Source organism: Mustela nigripes, chromosome 12 (assembly GCF_022355385.1).
Source record: "Mustela nigripes isolate SB6536 chromosome 12, MUSNIG.SB6536, whole genome shotgun sequence".
NCBI lineage: Eukaryota > Metazoa > Chordata > Mammalia > Carnivora > Mustelidae > Mustela > Mustela nigripes.
Window position 1 is genome coordinate 63,621,756 of NC_081568.1, and position 18,537 is coordinate 63,640,292.

The following is an 18,537-nucleotide window of genomic DNA, read 5'->3' on the forward strand; positions in this document are numbered from 1 at the left end:
CTGGGGAAGCAAGGCATATTGATTTGAGGGGCCGAGGTTGGAGGAGGTTGGAGCATTTGGGGATAGATTTGCAATTCAGTGTGAAAAAGAAATATCCAAGAACCAGAGCTATTACACATGAATAACCTGCCACAGTAGGTGGTGAGCTCCTTTTCCCTGCAGGTGTGTAAGTAGGCACTCTTGGGTGGGAGATTGGGCCAAATGATTTCAGCCTCTTCCATCCAAGAGATACTTGAACTATAGGTTGTAATTCTGGCTCAGTTGCTCTCCTGCTGGGAGAACAAGTCACTGTCTTGCTTGGGTAAGCCCTGTCCCTCTCTGAGCTTCAGTGACCTAGATAACCCCAGAGCTCCCACCTTTTCTAAATGCCTCTCCTCGGACATTCACACCCACCTCTGCACACTCAGACGATTTCTGTCCCATGCACATGTCAAGACTTCCATGCCTGAGTACAGAAGCCTAGCCAACCCTGAGGTGTGAGGCACCTTCTGTTCCTAGAGACACTGTGATTCATATCCATGGGGATGCCTCCCCCATCTGACAGGTGGAGACAGTGAGTTCTAGGGAAAGAAACCAGCCGATGCACCCACACGCACCTGACAGGGCCTCTCGGCCTGCGTCATCTCCCAGCCCCGGGAGGGGCCCTCAGTCCACAGATGATCTTGAGAACTGACTTTGCCTTGCCGGGTCAGGTGAAGGGCAGCAAAGGTGGATGCATACACTGAGATCCAGAAGGTGGAATGTTTGCATCTTGCCGGTCCTTCATGAGTGGCCTTAAGACTTCTCTCGTCTGATTTCTACAACAGCCCTACAAGGGGAGCATTCCCATCCCCAGCTTGTCAGGGATCTGAAGCTCAGAGAGGGCCAGCCAGCAAACAAACAACGGAGAGGATAATGGACCAGGCCCATCTGCCCACCCTGTGGGCCCTTGCCACGATGCTCAGAAGCCCATCTTCTGGAAGGTGGCATCAGCTCCTTCTAGGAAGGTCCCCTATTGCCAGGACGGTTGGCCAGAGCCAGATCAGACCCTCAAGTCCCTCTGTCAGTGTTTGCTGAAGGACAAAGAGGATGAGCTGGGCCTGGAGCTCCACCTGCCCTCTGAACCCTGCTGGGGCTTTCAGAGACAGACCACAGCACCTCCACTTTCATCTGGGCGGGGATGATGCCTTTAGGCCCTACCCAGGCTGACAAAGCATCTCCCACCACCTGTCCCCCCGAGACAGGAAAAACAGTGGTCCAACTCTACAGTTGAAGAAATGAGAGGCCACATCTTGTGCCCAAAGGTACACAGTCAATAAGTCACAGAACCAGGGACGAGGCTCAGACCTTTAACAACCTGAGGGGAACTGTCCAGAACCTGAGGGGAACTGTCCAGAACAACCAGAGACTTAGCCCAGGGCCCGAGGCTAAGGCTCGGCTTCACAGATGTAAGGTTCAGCCAGTGATGCTTATCAGTCCTGGATCCCACCAGCTGCCAGCTCCCCCATCCCAGAGCTGTCCCGACCATGAGAGCTGCTAAGCTACTACCATGTCACTGCCTATGACCTCTCTTCCAACACACACACACACACACACACACACACACACACACACACCCTGTATACTGTATTGTGCTTTCTGGGGTTCTGAATGCAGAAATACAGAAGAGAAGCAATGTGGGCAGTGGAGGCCAAGAAAGAAGGACAATAAGGCAAAGCAGGCATGGCAATGCCTATGTGAACCAGGGCCCTCCTTACTCAGGGGGCCATGGGGTCTGGAGGAGGCCCACAGCCCAGCAGGAAAGAGATGTATGTGCCTACCTTATGCGGCTTAATTTTCACAACTCAAGAGAGAGAGGTGATTAGCCCCATTCTTCAGTTGAAAACACTGATGCTCAGAGACATTAAGCAACCTGTCCCAGGTTCCAAAGCCAGGGAGTGGCACAGCCCATGTATAAACCACTAAGTAGGTCATGCTGCCTCCAGGAGGTATGTGAGGCTCCCACCCAGGGCCGCTGAGCCAGCAGCCTTCCTCTGGGAGGGGAAGGTTCAGCCATGAAGCAATCCCTGCCCACCGCCCACTTCCACCATCCAGCCACCTTAGGGACCATCCCCCAGCCACAGGTGACATGGCCCAACCAGGGAGTCAGGGCGGCGCCCGTGGCCCCTTGGGGGGACCTGTGCACACAGCTCCACGGGCAGGCAAGGAACAAGCAAAACCCAATCTCTGGAGCCCTCATTCCCCAGAGCTTTCCTGGAAGCAGCAGGAAGCTATTTTTAAAAAAGCAGCATCTGTGGGCAGGAAGCTGGAAGATGTGTTCCCAGCCCCATCCTCACCCCTGCAAGACCCAGGGTGAGCTTCACTCTGCTGAGCTCTCAGCCAAGAGGCCAAACAGCTACTCTGCCCAGCCCCAGCCTGGGAGAGAGGCCAGAGAGACAGGTCACTTGCCGGAGCAGGGATCTAGGTCTGCTTCAAATGCCCCCTACCAAGGTGGCAGCTCCGCTCCCCAAAGGGAACGTGTGTGCTTGTGCTCACATGCCTGCAGATATCCATGAGACTGTGTATCTACATAAGTACTGAGAAGTCCAGTCCTGTGTATCTGTGGGGATGTATGTACACAGTGGCCCGAGTGTCTCCATATCCTGTGCAGGTGTGACATGTGGGCACATGTGTTTTTCTGTGTCTCTGAAAGTCCGTATGTTGATGTGAATCCATGTGTGTGTGCATGTGTATCTTGGTAAGCTGTGTGTGGGTGTGTGTACACAGGAGAGTTTACGTGTGTCTGTCGGTCTCTAAGAAATCCTGGAAATCAACGGATAGAACTTTAGAAGTAGGAGGAGCACCAGCCATCTCTAGAGGACAGTCTCTTTTCTCCCCCAGCCTCGAGTCACAGAGAAGTCAAAGCTCAGAGAGGGGAGGGGATTTCCCCAAGGCTAGGCAGTGGCAGAGAGAACTGGAAGCTAGTGTGAGTCTTAGCTGTCAGAGCACCTGTCTACCCACTCACCCCACACCAGCTCACTGCCAAGGTCAGCAGCTACAGCCTCCCTGCCACCCTTCCAGGAAAGCCAACTGGGCCCATCATCTCCCAAGGGCTTTGAATTGGCTGTGGAGAAGGAGGAATTATCCAGGCACAAGAGCATCTGTTCTGGGCTGTGAGTAGAACATTCATTAGTTCAACAAAACTTTGCTGCAGGGAAGAGCATGAGCAGGGCCTGCTAGTTGAGCCATGGAGATCTCAAGAGAGGCCAGACAGGTGGTCCATGCCCTCAGGGAACCCATAGTCTGGTGGGAGGTCAGTCAGATAAACCAAAAACTCTGACATGAGGTTAAAAGTGCACAACAGAGGCATGAACTGCACCATCCTGAAGGGCACCTGCTTCTTCCCAAGACTAGTGAGAAGGTGACATTTGAATTGAGATTTAAGAGACAAGTAAGTATGTCAGACATTGACGTGAAAGAGAATTCCAAGCTGGGGCATGGCTTCATCATAAGGCACCTTATCCACTTCCTGATACCTTGTTCTAAAGAAATCCAGTCTTCCCTGGTCTTCCCATAACATGCTACTTAGTCTGCCTTTCATATCTGTTGTCTGTGCTCCTGTTCTTTCCACTGTCTGGAATTTACTCATTCCTACAGCAAATGTGTCTTAGAGGCCAAAATGGCACCTTGCCCCAAAAGTAGTACAGGAGGTACAGATGGCAATTGGGCACAGGCTCTGTCTGTGGGCTGGGGAGGGTAGGGTGTAATAGCCAGCCACCCATAGCTTCTGGTATTTCATGGGCCTGGCCCTGTGCTCAGTGCAGTGAGGAACAAGAAGACTGTGGGGGGGGAGGAGGGAGCTCTTCAGCGCTTTGCTGTGCAGGTACCAGTCCTCACAATACAGAAAGGTGGGTCCTGATGGCCCTGTTTCTGGAAAAGAAAGTTGAGGCTCAGACAGATGTGTAGGCCTCCAGAATCTGGGTCTTACTGCAGGGCGTGGCTGCCGATCTGCGTGATCAGAAACATGGACTCATAAACTGCCATTTTTGCTGTTCATTTGCCCATGGCTTTGTATTTACTGGGGTCCTAAGCGTTGGGTTATGGTCCTTCTGGAAATGTCAGCTAAGCTGGGGGACCCTAGGCAGCCGAAAGGCTCAAAGAAAGTAGGGTCCAACCTCCCCTCTCTAAGGAGCCAGTGTGGACCCAGCAGGTTTGAGTCTGAGTGTGGGGGGATTAACGGGACATGGCTAGACCCCTCAGTCTTCCACATTTTCCAGGTAAGCTTCTCTGTCCAGAACTCCTCGCCACTCAGACATGTACTGAGAGGATCCAGTGAGGTCACACACAGGAAACCTCTGGCACTCCTTAACATTAGCTAAGAAAAAATGACTAGACTACATTGCACATCAGCTGTAACATTTTAGAGATTTTTGAAATCGTACTTAAGACTGAATCTTCACAATCCAGCCTGTGATTAGAAATTGCCACATCCAGTTTACAGATGAGAAGCATTGCCTGCTAGAGATGTGGAGATGAATGAAATGGTCCTTGTTCTCAAAGAGTCAGAGTCAAGAAATATGAAAACATGGTAAGCCTCTAGGGCACGCAAGTCTGTGATAAAAAGAAGCATGGAGAGGAAGGTAGGACTCCCTTTCTGATGTAGAATCAGGGAAGGCTTCCTGGAGGAGGGGACATCTAAGCTGAGACCTGAGAATGAGTCAAAGTTAGGCAGGCAAACAGAAAGAGGAAGGATTGGAAAGCAACATAGCAAAGCTTTGAGCCCAAAGCTCAGATCTCATTTGGTGGGTTCTTAGAGGTCTTGGTTTAACACATGCATTCAATCAGTATGGTTGGGAAAGGTTTGGCAACAAGGATTTGGGGTGGGGATGGGAGGGCTGGAGAGGGAGAGCTTAACCCACATCCAAAGTCAGTTGGTCCCCAGACTGGAGGGGCCTCTCTCCACTCCTCCCTGCCATAGTCAGCTCCTGTTTTGGAAACCCCACCCAGACCTTGGGCAGGGCTATCATCTGCCTTCTGTTGCCTTCCGCTGCCCGGTCCAGTTCCCCTGCCTCCTGTCTCCTTTTCTGGTAAGATGTAAACCCATCTAACCTGGAAGCCCAGGCTTCCGCGGGGCACTTGGCTCTAGCCCTCATCATGGCCCAGCCCTCCTCCCTAGAACACAGTTTAGGCACCAGAATTCACTGAGGGATTAATCCTAAAATGTTTTTCAGATAGCATCCTGGCATGTAACTGGGCAGGAGGGGAGTCGCCGGATTTGGAGTCAGGAAGACTCACCTTTGCATGTCAGCTCTGCCGTTTGTATAGCTTGGCAAGTCACTATGCTCTTCCACGCCCCAGCATCCACACAAATAGATAATCAGGTGGTGACAGCAACTACACAGAATTGTTGCGAAGGCTCAGATGAGACAAAGCACGTGACAATGCGCATAAACCATTCTGAGGTGTGTGTATGCGCAGGTGCTTATTGTTGCTGTGGCTGTGGGCATTAACAGCAATAGATGTCCATTCACTCAATGAGGGTCTGTCAAGGGGCCCACGGGCCAGACTCTGTGCTCAGATCTGGAATCTAATGATGAACGGAGTAGATCCAGCATGTGTCCCCAAGAACTCCACAGTCTGGGACACAGGCAAACACAGACAAGTTCACTATAGGATGACTCAAGCGTGGGTTGGGGGAAGCCCAGGGAGTGGGACGAGTTAGGAAAGGCAACTAGGCCAGCCTGGGAAGCCAGGGAACTTTAGTAGAAGTGGTATCCCAGTGGAGTAAGCCAGGGCAGGGCCAGGGAAGAGGGCTCTGAGTAGAGCAGAAGTAAGGATGGGCCTGGAAGGTGGGATTGAGGTGGGATTTGAGAGATGAAGCTGAAAATTAAACAGGGCACATCAGCTTGAAGATTAGATAAATATTAACTGTATTACATCTATTTTTTAAAATATTGCAAACAACTTGATTTTTTTTTTTTTAAAGTAAGAACCACAAAACCATGATACATTAATTTAGATAGGATGGTAGTTATCAGAGGCTGAAGCAGCTCAAAACAAGAATTCAGGTCACAAAATGTTGGGAAATAGTCCAGTCAACACATAAGACAGAAATCGTGAACAAAACAGATCTTCGGTTTTTAAAGGTAATTTATGGCATCACAAATCTGTGTCGTGCTTCCCTAGCGAATGCCACCAAGCATTTAAGGAAGAAATAATACAAACTCTGCACAAAAGCTTTCCAAAAACAGGAACGGTCCTTCCCAAGTCATTTTACACAGCCAGCATTAGCTTGATCCCAAAACAAAACAAGGCATCACAAGACCCATACGCCTCAAGACAACACAGAAATTTTCACAAAATATTAGCATATTAAATCTAAATAAACATCTTCAGCTTATTCCCAGATGCTCAAGTCTGCGATATCCCCATTGTCAAAATCAAAGGTTGTGTTAAGATCAAATTATTTATTGAAGGTGAGTCAGTAAAAAAAAAAAAAAGAGAGAGAGAGAGAGAGAGAAAAGTTGCCAGTGGGTTTTGGTTTTTAAAAGCTCAAACTGAGTTTAGGTAAAAAGAAAAAGGTAATGTAGTTGTTTAGGCCGCCGATAGCGCATGCGCAACTGGGGCCCGGTTCTTCATAACACCGTCAGAAAGCTAGTTCTCTCTCCCTCTCTCTCAGCCTTACCCGCCCTCCTCTGGGTCGTCCCATTCTCAGGCCAGCTCTGCCGACAGGGTGGCAAGATGTTTCCATTAACACCGGTTGTTTGTCCAACTGCTCCCAGACACCTAGAAAGGCAGGATCTCTCTTCCGGGAGCACCCCAGAGGTCTTAGGTTTCACTCTGGTTTGGTTTAGGTCACGTGGCCTCCCTAAACTAGAAGAGGGCCCTGATCCCCACCCCCGGCCTAGTGACAGTGGTTCCCCAAACAATAGAACAGATATAGATGATCCACCAAATGGGTAGTCATTTCACTTTTTATTCTCCTTTGAGAAAGTTCAAAGTCATCCCTGGAGGCTCAGGCGCATTACAGCTTTGAGTTCAAAATTTTCTCTCATCTAATTTGATCCTGGCTATGGCCCTTCTAGAAGGGTATTATCATTCCCATTTTACAGATGAGAAAACTGAGGCTTAGAGAGAGGCAAAGCCCTGTGCCCAGGATCCCATAGATGAAAAGGGTCAGGTTCCAGATCTGAGCCCAGGTCAGCCTGACTCCGAAGCCCATTCTCTGCAGGTCACCCTCCTGTCCCATTGGTCCCTCTGCTCCCCTCGGTCTTTCTGGCATCTGAGGCCTTTTCCCAGCCCCACAGTAAGTTTGAGTGGTAGAGCCTTATTGGCTGCACTCCTCTTGCCAGCTCAGGCTAACTCCTTGTTCCTTAGAATCCAGAGCCCACTTGTGAATGTTTGTGTTCTGGGTTCTGGTCCCCTAACTGAATGGGGGCAGGAGGAGAGACATGGATGGAGCCCAGAATGGGGATAAGGCCAGACTGGGTTACACGTGGATTTTGTCTCAGCCTCCTACCATCTCCATGCTACCCCACGCCCTACCCCGTCCACAGCCCAAAAGACACTGTGGGGCAGCAAAAGGAAGGAAACAGAAGCAGTCATTCCCGTGAGTACCACCCTCTACAGTTTCCAAAGCCGGTCTCCACCCCACAAGGCAGGCAGAGTGGATGCCACTACTGTCATGCCCATTTTGCAGATAAGAAACATGAAAAGTGAAGGAGCTCATGCCAGTGGTGGAGCCATGGCTGTGTTCAAATCTGCCAGATTCCACCTCCCAGTGTGTTTTCAGTTCTCAGACGGCCTCTCCAGAGGAAACCAGACCCAATATTGGGTGTCTTAAAGGACTCAGGGGTTAGGAGTCATGTTCACTGAGCACTGACCATGGCCAAGACACCGGGCCCAGTGCTTTGTCCATTGGGTCTTGTGTCCTCCCCACTCCAACCTGCAGGGCAGATCTCCTTGAGCTAAGACTTTGAGAGGAGCCATGCCCTGCTCAAGGTCACACAGCCCGGAAGGGGTATTCAGCCCCCAAGCTGTGCTTTCCCCTGACCTTCACTTGGCTTTTAGGAGAAAGACTTCTCTCCATAGTCCCACAGCGACTGGCCCTGGGCTCCCGCATCAGGCAGGGGCTAATTGGAAGCCAGAGTGCTGAAAACTTCCTGCTGGTGCCGAGTGCCCCGCTCTCCCCTTCTCCACCTGGAGCCAGGGCCATCTGTTCCCTTTTGTTGGGATGCAGGGGAAGATGAAACTAAATTTAAATACTAATAATACTTAACATTTGTCTGGAAAGTGTTTTGCACACTAATTGCTGATTAATCCTCCCCAGGCCCCAGAGAGATCCTGTCTTTGTATCCCCATTCTGCAGACAGACTGATGGGGCCTGGATGGGCTGGAGAGTGGATTTGAGGCTTACTGGGCAAGAGTCTGGACCATCTCCATCTCTACTCGGCAGGATTGGGGTGGGTGAATAAATGCATCCAATTCATTGCTGCTGCTCCACAGCTAATAACAAAGCCAGAAGCTAGATCTGAATTGTGGCTTGGCTGTCTACCAGCTGCTTAATAGTGAGCCTTGGTTTCCTGATCTGTAAAATGGGAATGATGTCCCCTTTTGTTCTGGTCAGTCACTTGCCAGTGTATACTGAGCGCCCACCTTGTGTCTGCCTCTGAGCCAGGCCTGGGGAATGCTGCACTGAATATGACAGTCAAGGTTCCTGCTCCCTCGGGGCCCACAGTCTAAGTTGGGAAAACGACGGGTCAGACAAGACAATTGCAGCTGGTGATCATGAGGTTGTTGGCAAACAACTTGTAAGCGTAGTTTTTTTGGTTGGTTTTTTTTTTTTTTTTTAAGATTTTATTTGTTTATTTGAGAAAGAGAGCGAGAGAGAGCATGAGAGGGGAGAGGGTCAGAGGGAGAAGCAGATTCCCCACTGAGCAGGGAGCCTGATGCCGGGACTCCAAACTGGGATTCCAGGATATGACCTGAGCCAAAGGCAGTCGTTCAACCAACTAAGTCACCCAAGCGCCCTAAACATATTTTTTAAACCACAGTACCCTTCAAAAATACTTCTGGGTAATAGAAGTAACTTTCTTGCAGTGCTCATCTAGAAATCAGAGATATATTCCCAAAGTGGAGGGAATGGCTGCAGCCCACAGAATCCCAGGTCCTGGAATTTTGTTGGGGAGGAGGCACTCTCCCTCTCCCATGCAGGAGTGAGCTACTTCTCACCCCTTTCTTATCCCCCTCTTCTCAGTCCTTTCAGCTTCCCCAGGGCTTCCAGGGCCATCCACCCACTCCCACCCCCAGGCCGCAGAGGTGGGCCTCTCCTGTGGAGTGGGAGGCTGGGGCCGTGTGGTTTTCCAGCCGTGTGCTGTGAAGCCCCGAGGTTCCCCCTCAGGGGTGAGAGGGACCACAATCAGGGGTCTCCAGGCCCAGCACCCCTATGCCAGCCAGCACAGCTACCTTCCAACCTTCTTAGATACCATTTCTTTAAAGGGTGGGAAAACAGCGGTCTTGGTGGAGGTGACCTGTGGTTAGAAGGACAAGATTCAAATCCGTCTCCGTCGCGAGTGGCCCTGAGCGGGCTGGACGCCTAGTCTGTAACATGGGGCTGCCGTCCAACTAGATGAAGTGAGTCCACATGGGGACAAACCCAGTGCCACTCTTGAGTGGCAGGAAGCACTGGGTCGTTTTTTTTTTAATCTGAATCTTTATTGTGGTGTTCAACAAAATAGAGCTGGGTTGCAATGTCCAACTTCACCACCAGGTGGACCCTGCCCAGGAAAACCGTAAGATGTGCAAAACAAACTCATACCTTCCTTCAGAAAGCCCACCCCTTCAAGAAATTCTGTGCCTTCCATTCATTTTAAAATAGGAGATGCCTCCCTTTTTAGTTTAAGAGCTTAATGTCTAGCCTTCTGCAGAGGGTGAAAAATCAGCACAATTCATCTCAAGGCAAAGTCTAGAAAGCCCACACAAGCCACCCTGTCCCGATGCCAAGGTGGGCAGTTACTCTGAGTCACGCAGCAGGTCTGAGAGGATCTCGCCTCTTCGGCATTAGCTGGTGCCAGAGAAGAGGATACACATGGCCAGGAAGGAACGAGACAGTCTTGCAAGGAGCAAGGAGCTATTCCCTGCCTGCAGCCATGGCTTGACAAGTCTGTAGCACGTTCAGCTCAGAGGACCTCCCGTGCGCAGGGGGCACAGGTGTCATCTCCGGTCATTACAATAGTCTGACAGAGGAACCCTGGGAAAGTGGGTAACTCACCAGCCTCCCGCACAGCAGATGGCAAAGCTAGGATCCGAGTTGAGAATTCTCTAACGACGAAGTCTGTGCCAGAAATGTTTTTAAGGTAGAGACGAGGAAAGCATTGAATTTCCTTACATGAATGATTCTGGAAGCAGAGATCTCGAGGGGGACGGTGAGGCTCAGTGGCTGCTGGAGCCCCCTGTCCCCATATGTCCCCTCTGGCAGCTTCTCACCTTACACCCCAACCCCCCACCCCCACACAGCCGCACACCACCACCCCCCAAGCTGCAAACTTGTGCACGGATACAAACATTGAGATGTGTAGCCAGGACTCATGGTGGCACAGGTGCACACTATGTGAAAGCCCCAGCAGGTGCACACGTAGGCTTATACACGTGCCTCAGTGGGTATACACACGGTGACGCACAGAACCCCCCACCCTGGGAGCAGTTACACACGTGGCATCTGCACACTCCTGATGCAGTGGGAAAACACAAGCTAACCTGTTGGAGGGGAGGATCTCAACAGAGAGCTGCGGTGGTCCTGCTCCGTGCTCCGGGCTCTGCAGGCCCAGGCTCCTGCTGCTGACCGAAATCCCATTTCTGATCCTTAGATTCTAGGGCTCCCCAAGCCACCTCCACACTGCAGGCTCCAGAGAATCAAGGTCCTGCCCCATAGGGACTCAAGAGTACTTCTATGCAAAGATGTCCTCTGAAGTATCTCTCAGACATGTGGGAGCTCCTTGGGGTTCAGGCCTGGGGGCCAGGGCGGTGGTCTCCCTTCTTTGCCTCAGACCAGAATGGGACAGTGACTAGAAATACAGAGTAGGTGGCACTTCTGCCCAGCTGTGAGTGAGCGCGAACCAGTCCCTCTTCTCTCTGAGCCTCAGTTTTCTCATCAGCAAAACGGGGCTATGATGCCTACCTTGCCAGATTTTATTTAGTGAGACCTGGGATAGAGTATGTAGAACATCTAGTAAGAGTTAAGTATTAGTTCCCCTTGACCTTGACCTTCCACTGCTCACTGCTCCGTGCAGCAGACAGACTGACTGATAGCATTCAATCAGCCCCGATCATTCCTTCCTGGGTCCCTCCCCTCCAGGAACTCTTGAGAATTATGGAGCAGACAGAGGTAGGGATACATGACTGTCTAGGAGACAGCTCTGTGAAAGAGGGCACAGCAGGCTGCCCAAGCGGGGGGTTGGGCTGGAGCTGGCCTTGCTGGATGGGGCCATGAGGCCACATTTCCTTGCAGAAGTGCAGTCTCTTAGCGCCCTTCGTCATCACGTCCTGAACCACGCCCAATGTTGACGCTTTCTGAACACCCACTATGTGCCAGACACTTCATGTAGCCGTTGCTGTGGGATGAATCACTGCTCCCAACAACACAGCCCAGAAGTGCGTACTATCTCACCTACAGGAAAGGAAGCTCAGAGAAGGGGCACGACCTGCTCAAGGTCACAGAGATCAGAGTCGAGTCCGACTCCAAACTCCATATTCGTCCCCCATGTTCCCCGCTCTAGGCCACGGCAACAAACAGCCCCCAGGACCTGACTGTGCTTCCTCCCCCAGTTCATTGAGAGCCACCCTGTATCCCCCCCCAACAGACATCTCTTCAGATTCTCAATGCCTGGAGAAGGATGGCATTGTAGGCACTGTAGTCAGTGTTCCCCTCCCTCCCAAGCCCTCACCCTCTGGCCCTGCCTGGCCTCAGGGGCCCTGCTTCTCTCCTGCAACTTCAAGATGGCTCTGTGCCGGCCCCAGGCTTGCATCTCCGGGTGCTGAAGTTGCCTTTCCAGAGTCTAAGCACCTGCTAGCCCCATCCTTCTATCTCATCTCATCTCATCTTCAGTGTTCCAAGATTCATTGTTTATGTGCCACACCCAGTACTCCATGCAGTGCCCTCCTTAATAAGCCCTGTCCTCCTTAAAATCACACTGCTCATTGGCCCTAGGACAACCATTTCATGGAAGCACAGAGAAAGTAAGACCAGAGGCCCCCCAAGAGGAAGGTCAGAGGCTCCGAGGAAGCAGGGAGTCTGAAGCCGGGAGATCCTTCTCACTGCATATAGGAAATCAGGAGTCTTGGTTCTCTCCAGCTAATAGCCCCTAGGCTGAGAGAGCATTTAGGCAGGCTCTCCAGAGAACAGGGAGAGAGATGAGTCACCCAGCCTCAAGGGGTCAGACGGCCAAGGATGGGGAGGGTCAGCCAGCTGGGAAGACATCATTAGCTACCCAGTGTCCAGTGGGCAGCCTGAGTCAGCAAGGCAGGGTCAGTTGGTCAGGCTATGAGCTGGCCCTGGCTCACACCCTTCTCCAGGGCTCACCCCAACACCACCGCTGCCCACCTCTGCCTCCCTGGGAGCCTCGGGGGAACACACCCAGCTCAGAGGCATCACTGTGAGGGCCTGCCCTTCTGCAACACACATGGGCGCTCAAAGAAGTGGCCAGAAAGCCCTGAGATGGAAACAGTGAAACAGTGAAACAGAAGCCCCTCAGAGCACACACCTTGTTCTCCCTCTCTCTCACTTTGTCTCTCTCTCTCTCTCTCTCTCTCTCTCTCACACACACACACACACACACGTGCTTATTACCTAATGTCGAACACATGCACATACTCAGACTCACCATTTCCTGCACAGGAGTCCCTGTTCTACTGTGTTGGTTTTACTCTGAGGCTGTCCCTGTGTGGCACAGATTTGAGGGCGGTGGACCTGTGTGCCCTCCGCCTTGAAACGACTCTCACCAGCCTCCTGACCTCAGGTGCACTCAGCATGTCTCTTGACCTTGGTTTCCACGTCTACAGGACAAGGTTAAGGAGTCTTCTTAAAAGGAGGTGTGGGGTTATAAAGCTGTCTAGGGAGCAGTTTGCAGGTTTCTCACGAAGCCACCAGCCAGGGAAAGAAAAAGAACAGCCCAGGCATAGCAAATGCAAAGGCCCTGAGGCGGAATGAACTTGTCATCCCCAGAGCAAGAGAACAACCCCCCACCCCCACCCCTGCAGAGCTGAAAGAACAGGAAAGAATGAAAAAGGAGGGAGAGAGTAGAAAAGTGCCTTTGCAGAGGGAAGAAGTGAGCAGATTAGGTAGGACATTTAAAGAGGACTGAATGGTTGTTTGCCCCTGCAGGGGCTGGGAAGATGAGCCTCTTTTGGGGGGCTGGACTGTACTTTAGGAAAGCATGTTTCAATCAGAAGCCCCTAGGAGGGAGGGAAGAAACAGAACCCTGGAGACTTGTGTCGGTGGGCTTCCAGCCCCTACTCTGCCGAGAGCACCCCCTGATGAGGATCAGCTCTTAGGCAGAGCCAAATGGCAACTCTAGGGTATGTCTGCATACCCAATGCCCCTGGCAGGGTACATCTGCAGTTCCACAGCCAACAGCCCGCTCTCCTGTAGGTTTTCCCACTTGATCCTCACAACCATCCAGTGTGAGAGCCCACAGAGGACCCCTTTTCCAGAACACAGAGTTTAAGCTCCAAGATGTTAAGAGACTGAACACTTCTTTTTTTTTTTTTTAAAGATTTTATTTATTTATTTGTCAGAGAGACAGCAAGCGAGAGCGAGCACAGGCAGACAGAGTGGCAGGCAGAGTCAGAGGGAGAAGCAGGCTCCCTGCAGAGCAAGGAGCCCGATGTGGGACTCGATCCCATGACGCTGGGATGATGACCTGAGCTGAAGGCAGCTGCTTAACCAACTGAGCCACCCAGGCGTCCCGAGACTGAACACTTCTTGATGTCTCTATTGTCTGATCCACACCAGCACCTCTCACTGGGGAGATGCTACAGCCTTCTAGCCCATGCCCTGCTTTCAGCCCTCTCCCCTAATCGGTCCTCCATACAGCAGCTGGAGAAATCTCCTTAAAAGACAACTGAACTTGCTCTTTGGCTGCTTATAGAGATCTACTGTTCTCACACTGAGATCCAGAGTCTACTCTGGGAACCTCAAGGCCCTGGGTAACTTGGCCCCCACTAGCCTCTCCCAGCTCATTTCCCCAACTCTCCCCAAGCTCTCCCAGCTCCAACCACAAAGGCCTTCTCACTACTGCTCCAAACCACCAAGCTCATTCCTGCCCCAGGGCCTTTGCACCTGCCTCTCCCTCTCCTTGGCAGATTGTACCATCATGCCAACTCCACCTACCTGTGGGGCTGCTCCCTCTAGAGTAACCCCTCCCCATGTCTCCTCCTCCAAACACCTCCCCCTGTGTTATTTTCTTCGGCATATTTACTGACATCTGAAACTATTTTGTCTTTTGCTTGCTTAAGTATTGTCTATAGCCCATTCTAGACTGAAAGCTTCCTAAGGGCAGGGTCCTTAGGGCCCAGCACACTGCCTGGCACAGAGTGAGAGCCCAGAGGATATTTGTGGAATGAATGGACAGGTGATGTGCCCAAGGTCATGTGACTGTTAGATAACAGAGGCCTGATTTCCACCAAGGCCTTAAGCCTTCTAGAGCTGGATACCGTGGGACTCCTGTCATGCAAGAGAACCCAGGATGGTGGTCTTGGTACCAAGAGAAGGGAGTCACTTGTGAGTTCATCCTCAGCAGCCTGACTAGTAGGATGGCCTGTCTCCTCACCCACCCGTCTCCCTCTTGAAATCAGGGGGCCAGACTGAGACAATCACTCCTGCCACATGGCCCTCATGGCTCTTTCTTCCCTTATTCTGATGTCCGGCTTGCAGCCATTCACCACTGACCATGCACACACACACACCAACATCCGGATGGGTGCCTGGCCTATCCTCCTTGGGGGTAAGCACAGGGCCACTGGAATCCCAGCCTATGACTCCTTGGGACAAGTACAACACACCAGCTGGCCATGTCCATTGGTGTCTAGGAGCTAAAGGGCACATGTGGTCAGCGGGCCTGCAGCGGAGTGAAGACCCTGAGAGCAGGATGAGGAAGCCCGAGACACAGGCCCCAGGCCTCTCCACCTGCCTCAAGCGGTATGACCTTGCGCCCAGCGTCCCCCTCTAAGGCTCAGTTCCTCATCTGCAAACAGAAAGCAGGGTGGATTTAATGATCTCTGAGGACTCTTCCAGCTCTGAAGAGAAAGAAGAAGACTTTGTAGATGCTAGACATTTATTAAACACCTGCTGTATACCACCATCATGTTTTATTCTCACACAAACTGATGGCCACACTCAGGCGTGTAGGGGAGCCAGAGGCCTGCCCTCACAGCCCATGGCTAGCACAGCTGGGGCCAGGGCCCCACAATCCCCCTCACCAGCCACTCTAAGAGCCTCCTCAGCCTCAGGCCCCCCTGGATGCCTGTAAACTGGGTCTTCTGCCTTCTCCCTCTGAAAGGTTCACTTCTATGCTGAATCCCTCCAGGGCTGCTGGGGGTCCTCCAAGCAGCAAGCCAATTCCATCCTGCAGGCCTAGCTGAGCTCAGGGGCCCCCAAAGTTCAGGGGTCTCTGGGTGCAGTTAGACTCCACCTGGGTGACCTTGGGCAAGTCGATCAAGCTCTCTGAACCCATCTTCATCACACATAACACACAAAGCCTACTTCTTATCTATGGGTGACATTGAGATGACTCAGTGAGGTGCCAGAGCCAACAAGACAAAAGGGACACTCTGGACTGGACCCTGAGCACGTAAACAGACAGATGTGGGGCGTGGGAGGGCTTGGGGGCCAGCAAAGGAACCAGGCTCATCCCAGGCAATGTGAGGTCACTGCAGGAAGTTTCTGAGCAGGGGAGTGGTATGATGTGAGGAGTATTTTAGGAAGATTCTTCTGGCAGTGCAGTACAGGTTGGCTGGGAGGAGCTGTGTGGAGGAGTGTGGGCAGCATTTATGCCTGGAAAACACTTGCAAATGAGGCCCCCTCTCCCAGCCCTCCAGCATCTGAGACAATCTGAGAAGCGGGAGCTGCGTCTGGAGGTCCGTCTCACCCTACTCACATTGCATCCACCACCCCAGGCCCATCAGCAGGCTCCAGGGCCACGAAAGCTTACTTCCTCCCCCGAGCTGCACAGCCCCTTTGCCGTCAGAAAGTGTCTTCTTGCATGTCCCATTTTGCTACACCCATCCAGCTCAGAGCGGCAGTGAGAACAGGAAGCTGGGACTTCAACAAGGTCTGCAGGGACACCAAGTCCAGTGCCCCTCCACTTGGAGGCACAGATACACTGGGAGGTAACAGGCTGTCACCAGGAACCCTGTTTGAGCCTCAGGGGGCACCTTCTGCCCCACCTCGGTCGACGGCAGGATCAGAGAGAGGCTCAGCCTTGCTCAGCCTGAGCTCTCTACCCAGGAGGGGCCTGAGAAGGAGCTACAGAATTTTCCATACACAGATAGGGCCCAGTACTTGGAACCAGTCACAAAGGAGTCAACCCCTGGCTTCACCAGGCCTCATGAAACAGCAGAGGGAAGAGAAGGCCATAGGCAACCACCTCTTGGGCAGAGGATTCCACTAGCCCCATGTAGTCCCTGGTCCCCACCAGGTCCCTGCCTGTGAGGCTCAAGGCGTCTCACTGGCAGAGAGCTTTCTGGCCACTGGTACTAGCAACATCACTCTAGTCCCCATCTGACAGCTGCCTTGCAGGGTTGATCATCACTTCCCCTTCCTTCCACAAATTCTCTTCCATGCTTGCTTTTTGCCAGGCCTGGACCTTCAGACATGGCCCTGCCCTCAAACAGCCCAAAAGCCTGGTGGTGGAGGCCAGGACCTTGTAGGGCAGTAAATCCTGCAAGCAATGCAGGCAAAGCTAGCCAGATGCAGGAGATGGAGAGGTCGGGGGGGCCCAGTTGGGATAGGCAAGGACAAGACAATAACAAATGGACAGATTGCTATCAATTGGGCCAACATAGCTGCTAGGGTCAGGATATGCATGAACCAAGTGGTGCTGAGCTGAGTCTTGCCAGGGATGTAGGAGTTAACCAGGTGACAAGAGTAAGTCAAGGTGCTCTAGGCCAAGGGGGTGGGAGGGTGCAGGTGCACAGGCACAGAGGCAAGAAATAATAGGCTACCTCCAGGAAATTGCAGGTAGTTCAGTATGTCTAAAGGAGAGGGCTGGAAGGTGGCTTAGAGGTGGTAACAGAGATCCTTGTCCATTGTGTTGAGGAGGTAGGGTTTGTGAGTACTTTGTGTCCCATTGGGTGACCTTGGGCAGGTTTACTCCACCTCCTGGTGCCTTAGTTCTTTCATCTGTAAAGTGGAATGTCATTCACCTATAAGCAGAAGGGTTGGGATCTAAACCCTGGCCATCAGCTTGAGTGTGCATTTTAAAGCGCCTCCTTGTTTTTCTACTCAAGAGCAAGTCCCCTGATTGTCCTCTTTGGGTCACAGTGGGTGTCAGAGGCAGCAGGACAAGCCAGTAAACAGGGCAGATGAGGTTCTCCTCTTCACGGAGATTTTCTTCTACTCTAGAGATAAGCCGCAAACACATAAGCAAATATATTTAAACAAATAAAATAATTTCAGACACTGCCAGTGTTATGAAGGCCATTAAACAGAGTAATGACATAAGATGGGACATCCTCACTTAAAGAGAATTTAGATAAAAGAGGGACAGTCTCTTTGAGGAGGGTACATTCAAGCCCACAAATAAACACCAAGAAGGAACCAGGCAAGTAAGGATGTGGGGGGAAAGTGTTCTAGATGGAGGCAATAGCCAGTGCAAATGTCCTGAGGCAGGAAGAAGGTTGGCAGCTTGAGAAAGGCAAAGAGTCCTTGTGGCTGGAGGAGAGCAAGGACGGGGAGGAAGGAGGGCCAAGGGAAAAGAGGGCTCAGCTCATGTGGAGACTTGGAGACCGAGGAAATGACTGGATTTCATTCTAAGTGTGGTGGTTTTATTCTAAACTAATAGAGGGTTTGAACAGAGGTGTGACATGATCTACTTTGCATTTTTTCAGGATTCCTCTGCATACCACAGGGAAACTGTGTTGGTGTGTGTTTAATGCCAACTAGTATTGCTCTGCAGCTATAATGACGTACACATTGCAACAGTTAGTAAGTTTGCTTGTTTGGGTAGTGCTGACCGGTCCATTGTCACCAGCCATCTCCTGTTGGGTGTTTGTGGCTCAAAATAATGCTTAGTCATCTAACAGACCATTCACCCTTGAACAAGAAGAGAAGGAGAGGATTCATTGATTCCATAGGAATGCATTACAGTGGGTTTCAAAGCCCTGGATCACAGTCCATATCTTCCTAGGGCTGCTCCCACAAGGACCTAGAATCTCACTCATGCTAAGAAACATTTATGCCTCACCTCATACACACAGCCTGAGGCATGCAGACAAACTCCATGCTAGATACTCTAGGTGCAAAGACAAATAAGATTTGACCTTGAGGTCAAATCTTGAGGCCTAATGGGGACGATAACTCACAAG

General features: G+C 51.6%; 1 protein-coding gene across 1 annotated transcript in view; it reads left to right on the top strand.

Annotated features, from left to right (window-relative positions):
- CPLX2 (complexin 2) overlaps positions 1-18,537 on the top strand; it is an 81,920-nt gene that overhangs the window by 29,452 nt on the left and 33,931 nt on the right. The window lies entirely within an intron of this gene.